The 12,084-nt window shown below is 36.8% G+C and overlaps 1 pseudogene; it reads left to right on the top strand.

The window, feature by feature from the left end:
* The first annotated feature begins 11,721 nt into the window (after positions 1 to 11,721).
* Positions 11,722 to 11,810, top strand: LOC126005291 (uncharacterized; annotated as a pseudogene).
* Positions 11,811 to 12,084: the final 274 nt, after the last annotated feature.

The raw sequence follows: 12,084 nt of genomic DNA, 5'->3' as shown, positions 1-12,084 counted from the left end.
CACCTTAAATTAGAGCCAAATTTCACAACACTGCCTCAGAAAAGCTCAAGAATTGGAGGTGGCTTGGGGCAGGAGAGAGAGCACAGTGGTAGGGAGTTTGCCTTGCATTAAGGACAGATGGTGGTTTGAATCCTGGCATCCCATATGGTTTCCCATGCCTGCCAGGAGCGATTTCTGAGTGCAGAGCCAGGAGTAACCCCTGAGTGTCATGGGGTGTGATCCAAAAACCAAAATAATAATAATAATAATAATAATAATAATAATAATAATAATTGGATGTGGCTAGTACTTATGAAGTTGATGGTAGTCATTAGTAAAATCATAAAATTTATTTTAATTCTGAACTCATTTTAAAAAGTATTAAAACATACTTCATTTTGAATTTCATATAGATAGTCAAGAGGTCTGTTCATTGCTCAGTGGGGTTGGGAGGAAGAGAGAGCTTGATTATTTGACTTACCTGGGAGGTTGGACATGAGAAAGTAATCAAGTATTCAGGGTGTTCTGACAGCAGGGAACCACCAAGTGAGGTTATTTGAAATTGACTAATATGTTAATAAAGGGTAAGATCTTCTGCCTGCTCATCCTCTAGCTTAGTTTCAGAAAGCTGCTGGTCATACTTAGCTTACTATCTATGGTAAAGATTAAACTATTGCTCTAAGGTATTGCCAAAGAGGTAAGAGCAACAACTGGGGTACTTTGGAATTCCATTCATATTTTATTATCAGTTTTATTATCAGTATGTAAAGCTCAACAAAAATTAATGCTCTGATATAAAGGGTTTTCAGACTCCCTTTTTAAAAATGATTGAAATAGGAACCAAAGAGATACTACAGTGGACAGGGCACTTACCTTGCATGCAGTCAACTGATGTTTGATACCCAGAATCTCATATCACCAGGAATGATCCCTGAATAAAGATCAAGGAGTAAGCTCTGACCACCATCAGGTGTCACCCCAAAACAAAAACTTTAATATAGATTAATATCAAATATATGCTATTGAAACACTTCATAGAAAGAAACCTATATATAATCTCAGAAGTCAGCTCAATGAATTATGACAAAAAATTAATCTAGTCATCATTCAAGTAAAAAATATAACAAATATGATCAACCTTCAGAAACTTCCTTCATGCCCCTTTTTATTTCAACAGATGAGTTCTTCTAAAGTCATACTAAGCACTACTGAGAATAAATAGAGCTATATCTGGTGGTTCTGGGAGGTTGGTATACAAAGCTAACTATCCAATTCAGAGCTTGTACCTGTCAGGCATGTGTTGAACCATTTGAGTGATCCCATGGACCCTGAATCCTTTTCTAAAGCACTAATTCCAGAAGGCCTTCATAACTGTCACTGGCTCATTCACTACAACTTCCAATCACTCAGGGAGTATATCTCTCATAAATATGTGGTTAAGTTCATATCTCTGTGAAACTGGGACTCCACTTCCTGGACATTTGTTCATTTGTATTCTGTAACCAGACAAGTGCGTACTGCATTCACATACTAACACAGGTAAGCTGATAAATTGGGGGCTTCTGGGTGAAGTCTTGGTTTATAAACTTTACTTATTATAAACTTATTTTTTGCCAGTGTGAATGATTTCTATTTCTCACTGCAGCTGTAGCTCATTAATCTATAAATTGCAGGTTAATTTAAATGGAATCTCTAGGTCAATCCTGCTGAAAGCATTCCTAGATTGGAAATCAATATGTAGAGATTCCTGCATAGTCTACTCATATCTCTGAGCTCTACTTATATTTCAGGCATTACTAAAGGTGTTTCTGACAAAGGTCAAGCCTGCTCAGGTGTCCTGAAGAGCAAGGTAAAGCCAGCAGACCAGCTGTTCACACTCTCCTCCCAGGCAGCAAGGGAACCATAAGGATACATTCCAAAGTAGGATGAGGACCCCACAGCCTGTGATTGTAAGAACAGTAACAACTGACTGACAGGTCATTTGATATGGTTGAACATATTGACAAAAGATTTGAATGTCCAGCAAGAATTATGGTGTTAGATTAATAAGAACATAGAAAGGTCAAAAAGGAAACATAGAGACAATCAACTTAAAAAGAGGGAGAGGGCAAAAAGTGGTTATATTACAAAGTAATCCTAAAGTATCAGTTCTAAATAGTGAACACTCAGAATAACGTCAACATAAGGAAGTATAGTAAAATTTGTGATGTAAAGACCTTGGAAAAACTTCAGGGGAGGAAATATGTATTTCAATGAAATGAGTTTTCTAAGGCCTTACTTTTCAGAACTGAATTCAATCAGTGATATAATCTTTTAAGCTTGTGATAGCCTTATCAACTAATAGTTTTGATATTAAAAATATGGAAGTAATTACCAAATGTAACATCTAATATAGTATAAACATGTCACCTCTGATGATCTAGAAAATATCCAGGATCTAAAATGACATAAAATGTTACTTTACTTTATGAGACTTACACAATGACATTTTAACCTAAATATCACTTATAACTTTGATAAAATAAAATTTGGAATTTTTAAATTAATGTCATAAATATATATGTCATAAAATATAATGAAATTTTAAAATAAATAAATAATATATTACACATGAAAGAGTAAAGAAAATTCTGAGGAAAAAATTAAGATGATGGAACTTGAATACAAGAAGTTGGCATTTCATTTGCCTGCTTTTGTTTTGTTTTGTTTTGGATTTTTATTTTGTTTTGTTCGGGGACCATATCCATTAATGATTAGGGCTTACTTCTGGATCTATGCTCAGACCACTATTAGTGAGGCTAAGGAAGTGCCAGGAATTGAACCTGGATTGGCTACATTTAAGGCAAGCACCCTACACATTGTTCTAGGTCCTGATTATTATAAGAGATTGTAAATGGAGAGAATGTTTGAACACAATGTTCCAAATATGGGTATACAATCATTTTTGTAAAAAAAAAAAAAAAAAGACATGGCTTTGGTAGAAAACAGAGAGACTAGCTATATAATCGAATAGAAAATAATTTCCTCTCTCTGTGAAAAATTACAGTATACAATGATGAGGGTACAAAAGCTGAGAATAATAAGGAAGTTCAATAATAAGAGAGTTCAATGGGCTAAATACATGCATTGCATGTAGAAGGACTGTGTTTGATTGCCAATATCACATATGTTCCCCAGAATATTACCAAGAGATTGGAATAGCCCTACAGCCCCAGAACTAGGAAAAGAAGCTGATGAGTGAGCCATTTTTCCATTAAGGAGCCAAGAAAATGATTTTGCAGCCTGCAGATAAACACTATCAGTTCACCTATTAGGGCCTCAGAAACATTGTGCACAAAACATGGTGTCTTGTGTGAGTGAGAATTGTAGGCAAGAATGAAATGCCTCCTCTGAATTCAGCCGACTCATGGTCTGAGTAAATGCACCCAACAGATGGAGGGAGAAGAGAGCAGCTTCGGGTTCCTCATGTGACAGGCTATAAACAGAGCTCATGAGGTTTTGGGGTGTTCTTTAGCGCAGTTCTCTGTACCTGGTAATTATGTTCATCCTGGAAATACATGATTGGAGATACAAACGGAGTTCTCTGTGTGACTTTATCAGAGTATAGCAACGTGCTCGTTAGAGTCTGGCAATTCCTACTTATGCCATGTCCTCTCCATCTACCCAGAGTTTCTTTTCTGCATGCAACTCTGCCTGGACAAAGGTAACACCTATGTGGAATGAACGAAACCCTTTTTTCTACATTCACTTTCAACTACTGTTTTTTTGTTTGTTTGTTTGTTTGTTTGTTTGAGAGGGTGTAGACAGCACAAATAATTCATTTTACTCTATCAATTCCTGGCATTTACTCAACATACTACCCAGGGGGATCTTGTCACTTGTTTACAGACCAACCTCCCACCCCATGTATCTCTTTAGATTTCAGTTTTCCCCTGGATTCCTGCCACCCCCACTTAGATAAACAGCGATATATTCATTTCCTATCATGGAAGATTCCTCTGTGCTCACATTCTCTTTACCCTAAGTAAATTTATCCCTCTTGATAGTCAAGGAAACACCCTTACAAAATCAACATTTATAGGACAAATGCGTCTCTGAACCAATGATTGCTGACTATTAGAATGCCTAGAGCAGGATGGTGTTTAGGGATGGAATGAAAACAGATACACATACCACGACAAGATGACAAAAATTGGGAAGAGACAGCCTACATCCTGAGTATAAGAGAAAGTAGATAGGTAGCAATATCAAAGGAAACTTTCCATTTTTATAAAAGACCATGTAATAACTACTTTCCTCTTTTCAGGTCAGGCACAGGGAACTATGACTACTCACTCTGCTCCAAAGCAGAGAATGAATGTAGACAGATGGGCAGGACTAAGCTCCAGTCAAGCATGTTTTTCATAATACTTGGTTTTCAAATAATTTTAACGTATTACAAATTAATATTCTTCTCTTGCTCCCTCCCAACTCAGTATAAAATGTCAAACAATACTTAGGTCACAGGGGTTAAAGCAAAAACCTGATGTGCTGAACTTGGTCTGTGGACTTCTATTTGCCAAATCCAGGACTAAATTAAAGTAATATTGGAGATATTAAGACATTTTTTGGTGTATGCAAAATTTGAACCACATATAGAGTATTCAAGACTTAAATTTAACTCTGTGCTTAGGAATGACTCTTTGCTGTGCTTGGGAAAACATGCAGTTCTGTGAATGGCAAAGAACTAGCCCACATGCAAGGTAGGAGTCTAAACACCTGAACTATTGCTTCAGTCCTAGAGATGTTATTAAATATCCTTGATGAAGAGGCAAGAGAGAAACAAGGTGAGGGAAAGATCCCAGGTAGTTAGGTAATAGTTAAGCTAGAGAATATTGTGGACAGAAATTATTTCATATGATTTCAATACCAAAGCCCAATAGAATGGAGAAGATAGGAACTTTGGCCAGCAACAATCTTTTCTGACTTCTGGAAAAGTAGACTAAAAATGCTAAAGTTTTTGCTTGAGTCACAAAGTTTATAGCAGTCATTTACAACATCAATAGAAAATGTACACATGGGATAGCAAAGCAAAGATGCATGGTTTGTGATGAACAGGGACTGGGCTTATAGCTGGAAGTCAGATGGAAAGTGTGACACTGACAGGAAGAAATACAACAGACACTCTATGCCTTTTCTTTCTTTTTCTCCATTATTGTTGGTTTGCTTTTATCAAAATATTTTTATGTTCTCTCTTCAATACATATTTCTTTCCTTTGCTTTATTTCCCTATGAAGAAGCTCATGTTTTCTCTTAAACGTGGATCTCTCTCTCTCTTTTCTTCCCTCTCATATCTCTAAAATACATTTCAATAAAACTCTTTGGCTTCACTCTGTGTGTGTAAAGTAACATTTCATTGTAACTTGATATGAATTTCAAGCATGCCTCATTGAAAAATGTAAGCCTGCTTACTCAACATTTTCTAATATATGGCATTTTGAAAATTTTGCTGATGAAAAGGAGACGTTTTTTAAGGAGCCTGTGGTTGAAATGGGGAGATAATGCATGAATGTTTTCAATCCTTTATTCATTTAAATTTATGTGATAAATGTCAATAATAGTTTAAAAACTGTACCAGATGTGAGATAAATGGGAAATATGGACTTTAGCAAATTTGAAGCAACATGATAAATAGGCTGGTAAAATGAATAATGAAAGCAGTGAAGCATCTTCATGTGATGAAAGAAGTTAGATATCACCAGATTAAAACCACACCCAATCTAGCAATCAGTAGTTCAGACTATATAGAACCTAGTGAGAGTTACTTTGAGAAACAGATTCCTACAGGGCAAACATCAATACCTGAGGAAGACAGAGGATTGGCATTTGTCAAGAGATCAGCACTGAGATTGAGAACTGGAATAAGCAAAGGCCAGAGGGTAAGAAAATTAAAAGCACCCCCACCCCCCAAAAAAGAATTTTATGGGGTCGGCGAGATGGCGCTAGAGGTAAGGTGTCTGCCTTGCAAGCACTAGCCAAGGAAGGACTGTGGTTTGATCCCCCGGCATCCCATATGGTTCCCCCAAGCCAGGGGCAATTTCTGAGCGCTTAGCCAGGAGTAACCCCTGAGCATCAAATGGGTGTGGCTTGAAAAAACAAAAAAAATATTAAAAGCAAGGTCAAGAGAAAAGAATAAACCAATCTGGATAGTACAATCTGTACTAGGTGAAAAAGAAATATGATTGGAAGGAGTTGAGAATTGTTTTTGGTATTGTTGATTTTGAACTTATGAACAAACAGAAAAATAAAAAATAGACATGTTTCTTGGATTTGAGTGAACTTATTTAAAAAAGGCAGTGATTGATTAGGAAACATCAAGGCTATTGTACACATGAGAAATGAATCAAAATTTTATAGAAGAAATGGAATATAATGAGAGAAACTAGTCTTAAAAAGAAATTGTTTTCCTGTTTTTAGATAAAATATTAGTCTAAAGAATATCACAAAAATTATTTACATATTTGAAAGATTTTCCAGGCTTTCTTTGTCCATCTCTCACCTTATTTAACATTGTCCAAGTGGACCTTCCATTTAATATTTTTCTGAAAAGGAAATAATAAAAGGTACTAACAAATAATCCTATAAAATAAGAAAAAATTTATGGTTGTAGGGTAGAGATCAAGAGCATTTTTGTTTTCATTGTTCTTTTATCAAAGCCATATGATAATAATAATAATAATAGTCAATATGTCCTACATTTTTATTTCCACTCAAAACACTATTAATATGTGTGAGAGAGAAAGAGAAAGAAAAAGGTAGGAAAGAGGGATTAAAAGGAAGAAGAAAGGAAAAGAAGAGAAGGTAAAAGGAAATGAGAGATAACTAGGAAAAAGAGGCAGTAAGGAACAGTGGGTAGGGGAAAAGAGGGAAATGTTGATTATAAATATAATGTGTGCTGAAGGGAAAGATGGGAAGACAATGTAATATACCTCATAGGGGGAAAATGATGTTTAACATTGTCTTTGTCAAGTTGACATAGCAATTGCAATGCATAAGTCATAAAATATCTAAATCACTATTTGAAGAAGAGGATTCTCCAAAAGCTTGATTAGAAAATATTCAGGTTTCCCTTATCCCTATGGCATAGCTATGGTCTGTTTCTTCTTTGTCCCTTTCTAGAATATTACCCAGAATTTCACCCATGGTTGAGTCAAATAAGGTTAATAAGAAATTATCACTTTTTTCCATGGGAGTTTCTCTTTCCACTCACCCCAGGACCATACTTATAATACTTTTGACCCCTGAAGAAGGGGAGGCTGTTTTATCACACTAGACAATGCTACTCCAGTGGGCAATAAATTGACTTGACAATGTTTATCCAGAGATGGTATAAGATGTTGTAGGCTCAAGATTCAGTGCCACAGATTGCCCCAAATTTCTATCACAGGTCCAGGTTGCTACTTATGCTTCTGGCAACACATTGGGTTTTTGTGGGGCCTCCTTCTTGTGTTTAATTAATTTGTAGGGATACAGATGTGGTAGAATTGATGCATAGAGTCCAGGATATGAGTAACAATTCAGAGCTTTCACACTCCCTGGAGGTATATGCCACCTGTCCACCTCTCCACCTGAACACTTAAATTTGGGAAAGTTGGTTATATTGTTTTATGATTTCTCTGCCTTCTTGGAAAATATTCACCTACTTTGTAAACACAATGTTCCATTTGTTAGGAAAGTAAGGTAAATCAGCATTAATAAGCACATTGGTAGATATATCAACACTAATATTCACGTGCTTGTATTCAAGGTTATTCCAGAGTTTATACATATATAAAAATATGCTCTGAAGGACATCTTTAGTTTTCAGTGAATCTGTACAGAATGCTGAGACCGTTGATTTCAAAGCTTCTATCCCTTCTTGTTGACCTAATTCTTCTGCAAGGACACTAAAAGTGACCAGTGTTAAAATAATCTAGAAACTGTTGACTTTTAAACTGTGAATTAATTGTATTAATGCAGTAGAATATTTGACCTAATTAGGGGTATCCCTAATCCTAGTAGGACCTGAGAAGCTGGATACATTATTTGGAATATACAATGTATGAATGTCAATGCACTAGGCAGCCACACATGAGGACTTCTGACCTTTATTCTGTTACCTTCAAGTATGTCCATATTCTACATTATGCCTCTGCATGTCCTCCTCTCTCTACTAAGGCTCTGGCTATCAGTAATCACTATAGTTCCCTTTGGTGGTGACTTCCTTAGGATACTGTAAGGATTAAAACACCCCAGGACCTGCCACAAGGATAGACTTGCCAGAAATTCTGTTCTTATCCACTTTCTATGCTTTCTGATGTCTTGCAAGTATTCTCTTAATTTATCCTAATTATTACTGCTGATGTTCATGAACTGGTCCTGGACCCTCATCCTTCTATTCATCATGCCACATAAAAATAAATTAAGGAAATGGTCAGGGGTTCACAATCCACTTTTTTAATTGCTGAAATCACTCTCACATCTGTCTTCCTCACACATCCTTCTTGTTTTTTTTTAATTCTGTGCACTATTCAGCAGTCACACTTACAGGCTTGAATCCTTGGTTTATTAAAATGCACTCAGAAATTATGACAATGGCAGCAGTGTAGTAAAATATGGGAAACAGTGTCATTGATCTGCAGTATGCACGGCTCTTCACTTCGACTAGAAACTTGATCCCAAGGAATAATGTCCTTAGACTTGGGCTCATTTTTTCAAAATAAAGTGCTTTGGCAATCAAGACAAATCTGTTTAGAAATGAAAAGGGGGATATCACGACAGATATTGCAGAGATCCAAAGGGTAAACAGAGACTACTTTGAGAAGCTTTATGCTACTAAACATGAGAACCTAGAAGAAATGGAAAAATTCTTGGACACTTATAACCTTCCACATTTAAGTAAGGAGGATGTAGCATATCTAAACACCCTCATCACTACTGAGGAAATTGAAACTGTAATCAAACATCTGCCCAAAAAGAAAAGCCCAGGCCCAGATAGATTTACTAATGAATTTTTTCAAATCTTTCAAGAGGAGCTACAACCAATCCTGGCTAAGCTCTTCCATGAAATTGAAAAAACGGGAACACTCCCAAACAGCTTTTATGAAGCCAACATCAACTTGATACCAAAAACAGACAGAGACGCTACCAAAAAAGAAAATTATAGACCAATATCCCTGATGAATGCTGATGCAAAGATCTTCAACAAAATCCTGGCAAATAGAATCAAATGCATCATCAAGAAGATCATACTCTGCGACCAAGTAAGTTTCATCCCAGGAATGCAAGGATGGTTTAACATCTGTAAATCTATCAACATCATACACAACATCAACAAGAAAAAATAAAAATTACATGATCATATCAATAGACGCAGAGAAAGCATTTGATAAGGTCCAACACCCATTCTTGATCAAAACTTTCAGCAAGATGGGAATGGAAGGGACCTTTCTCAAATTAGTTGAAGCCATCTACCACAAGCCAATGGCAAATATTATCCTCAATGGAGGAAAACTAAAAGCCTTTCCTCTAAATTCTGGTACAAGACAAGGCTGTCCGCTCTCACCACTCCTCTTCAACATAGTATGGGAAGTTCTTGTTATAGCGATCAGGCAAGAAAAAGGTATCAAGGGAATTCAGATAGGAAAGGAAGAAGTCAAGCTCTCATTGTTTGCAGACGATATGATACTCTACTTAGAAAACCCTAAAGACTTTACCAAAAAGCTTCTAGAAACAATAGATTCATATAAAATTAACACACAAAAATCAATGGCCTTTTTATACACCAATAGTGATAGGGAAGATAAGGAAGTCAAGAAGGCAATCCATTCACAATAGTGCCACACAAACTCAAATATCTTGGAGTCAACTTGACGTGAAGGACCTATACAAAGAAAACTATAAAGCCCTGCTCCAAGAAATAAGAGAGGACACACAGAAATGGAAACACAAACCTTGCTCATGGATTGGCAGGATTAACATCATTATAACGGCAATACTCTCCAAAGCATTATACAGATTTAATGTGATCCCCTTAAAAATACCCATGACATTCTTCAAAGAAGTGGATCAAACACTTATGAAGTTCATCTGGAACAATAAACACCCTCGAATAGCTAAAGCACTCTTAAGGAAAAGGAAAATTGGAGGCATTACTTTTCCCAACTTTAAATTGTATTACAAAGCAATAGTTATCAAAACAGCATGGTATTGGAATAAAGACAGACCCTCAGATCAGTGGAATAGGCTTGAGTTCTCAGACATTGTCCCCCAGACATACAATCACCTAATTTTTGACAAAGGAGCAAGAAATCCTAATTGGAGCAGGGAAAATTCTCTTCAACAAGTGGTGCTGGCAGAACTGGTTAGCCACTTGCAAAAAAGCGAACATAGACCCTCAATTAACATCATGTACAAAGGTAAAATCCAAATGGATTAAAGACCTTGATATCAGACTTGATACCATAAGGTATATAAAACAACACCAATGTAAAACACTCCATGACATTGAGACTAAAGGCATCTTCAAGGAGGAAACTGCACTTTGCAAACAAGTAGAAGCAGAGATCAACAGATGGGAATACATTAAACTGAGAAGCTTCTGCACCTCAAAAGAAATAGTGCCCAGGATACAAGAGTCACCCACCGAGTGGGAGAAACTATTCACCCAACACCCATCAGATAAGGGGCTAATGTCCAAAATATATAGGGCACTGTCAGAACTTTACAAGATAAAAAAAATCTAATCCCATAAAAAAAATGGGGAGAAGAAATGAACAGACACTTTGATAAAAAAAAAAGAAATACAAATGGCCAAACGGCACATGAAAAAATGCTCCTCGTCACTAATCATCAGGGAGATGCAAATCAAAGCAACGATGAGATACCACCTCACACCACAGAGATTGGCACACATCACAAAGAATGAGAATAATCAGTGCTGGCGCGGATGTGGAGAGAAAGGAACTCTTATCCACTGCTGGTGGGAATGCCGTCTAGTCCAACCTCTATGGAAAGCAATATGGAGATTCCTCCAAAATCTGGAAATTGAAGTCCCATTCAACCCAGCTATTCCACTCATAGGGATATACCCTAAAAACACAAGAACACAATACAAAACCCCCTTCCTCACACCTATATTTATTGCAGCACTATTCACAATAGTCAGGCTCTGGAAACAACCAAGATGCCCTTCAACAGACAAATGGCTGAAGAAACTGTGGTACATATACACAATGGAATATTATGCAGCCATCAGGAGAGATGAAGTCATGAAATTTTTCTATACATGGATGTACATGGAATCTATCATGCTGAGTGAAATAAGTCAGAGGGAGAGAGAGAGAGAGACGCAGAATAGTCTCACTCATCTATGGGTTTTAAGAAAAATAAAAGTCATTTTTGTAACAATCCTCAGAGACAATGAGAGGAGGGCTGGAACTTCCAGCTCACTTCATGAAGCTCACCACAAAGAGTGGTGAGTGCAGTTATAGAAATAACTACACAGAGAACTACCATAATCATGTGAATGAATGAGGGACCTGGAAAGCCTGTCTGGAGTACAGGTGGGGGTGGGGTGGGATGGAGGGACATTTGGAACATTGGTGGTGGGAATGTTGCACTGCTGAAGGGGGGTTCTTTACATGACTGAAACCTAATCACAATCATTTATGTAATCAAGATGTTTAAATAAAGGAAAAAATGAAGAAAAAAAAGAAAAGATAAGGCCTCCCAATTCTTACCACAGGCTGTGTTCTTTACACTGACTGTATAGAAAGAGGAGGTACAGTAAATGCTTCAAAAAAAAGATAAATCTGCTTTACCATCATGTACCCCAACCACATATATTCCCCTATCAGATTTCAAAATTGAAGCAAGAGAGGTGTGAAGAACAGATGCAGAACAAACTCAGTCATAAAGAAAGCAATAGAACTCTCTAAGAGTGAAGTACATAGTTGTTTAACTCTGTGTGGAACTTAGATAGTACAGCAGGCTGGGCACTTGTCTTGCATATAGTTTACCAAGGCTTGAGCACAAGCACTTTTAACAGTACCCTGAGCTCTACCATGAGTGATCCCTGAGTACAGA

This window comes from Suncus etruscus, chromosome 3, assembly GCF_024139225.1.
Source record: "Suncus etruscus isolate mSunEtr1 chromosome 3, mSunEtr1.pri.cur, whole genome shotgun sequence".
NCBI classification, from domain to species: domain Eukaryota; kingdom Metazoa; phylum Chordata; class Mammalia; order Eulipotyphla; family Soricidae; genus Suncus; species Suncus etruscus.
The sequence above is the reverse complement of the archived record's forward strand: the minus strand, read 5'-3'. Positions and strand labels throughout refer to the sequence as shown.